Source organism: Pteropus vampyrus, unplaced genomic scaffold (genome assembly GCF_000151845.1).
Source record: "Pteropus vampyrus isolate Shadow unplaced genomic scaffold, Pvam_2.0 Scaffold11824, whole genome shotgun sequence".
Classification (NCBI taxonomy): Eukaryota; Metazoa; Chordata; class Mammalia; order Chiroptera; family Pteropodidae; genus Pteropus; species Pteropus vampyrus.
Window position 1 is genome coordinate 3,584 of NW_011900605.1, and position 970 is coordinate 4,553.

General features: G+C 46.7%; 1 non-coding gene across 1 annotated transcript; it reads left to right on the plus strand.

Moving 5' to 3' along the window:
* The first annotated feature begins 619 nt into the window (after positions 1-619).
* On the plus strand, positions 620-738 carry LOC111735021. The gene has a single exon (XR_002778652.1). It is a non-coding gene; the product is annotated as a 5S ribosomal RNA (ribosomal RNA).
* Positions 739-970: the final 232 nt, after the last annotated feature.

Below are 970 nucleotides of genomic sequence, written 5' to 3' on the forward strand. Positions count from 1 at the left end.
GGTTTCACCCATCCCCCACCCTCACCCCTCTAGCCACCATCCCTCTCTATGAGTCTGTTGATGTTCTGTTTTGTCCGTTCATTTACTCTGGTTTTTTTTAGATTCCACATATAAGCGAAACCATACAGTGTTTGCCTTACTCCACCTGACTTACTTCACTTAGCAAAATGTAGCTGGCGTGGCAAGAAGTTGGAGGGAATTCTCACATGCCAGAAATGATGCTAAATCCTAATGGAAGTTGGTAAGCAAAGACGAAGGCTGGAAGATGCTGCGGTCGGCTGAGCGCGGGGGCCTGTGCGGGGAAACCAGAAAAGCGAGGCTAGCATCTAAGTCAGGCACTAAGTCAGACTGAGGCCGTCGCATAAGGAACAGCAGGAAACACCCTCAGGAAACAACCCCCACGAGAAGATGACGGTATGCAAAGACTGTTTCAGTGTTGGTCCTGAACCAACAGAGCGGAGGCAAATTCCATTCTGAGGATTCCTAACCACACACTGTCCCTCACTGCATTTGGGCCAGAATCATACTGCCTCTGTGGCCCCTGTGACACCTTGTGTTTGTGTCCACAGGCACAGGGCAAGAACCTTAAACCTCAGATCTCAAGAATTCCCTAACATAAGCCTATGGCCATGCCACCCTGAACAAGCCCGATCCCGTCTGATCTCGGAAGCTAAGCAGGGTCAGGCCTGGTTAGTACTTGAATGGGAGACCACCTAGGAAGACCAGGTGCCGTAAGCATAAAAAATAAGCGATTGTAAGCTAACGAGATCCTTGCAATCTATGAGGGTTGCCAAGGGTTGCCTCATCTAAAAAAAAAAAAAAAAAAAAAAAAATTCCCAAATATAAATGTCCAGGTACCATCTTCCACAATGCAAAATCAGGCAATACATATCAAGATACAAGCCACCATGAGTAAGAACCAACAGAAGGGAAAAACACCCAAAGGAAAGCCACAAAGAAATAGAATTTA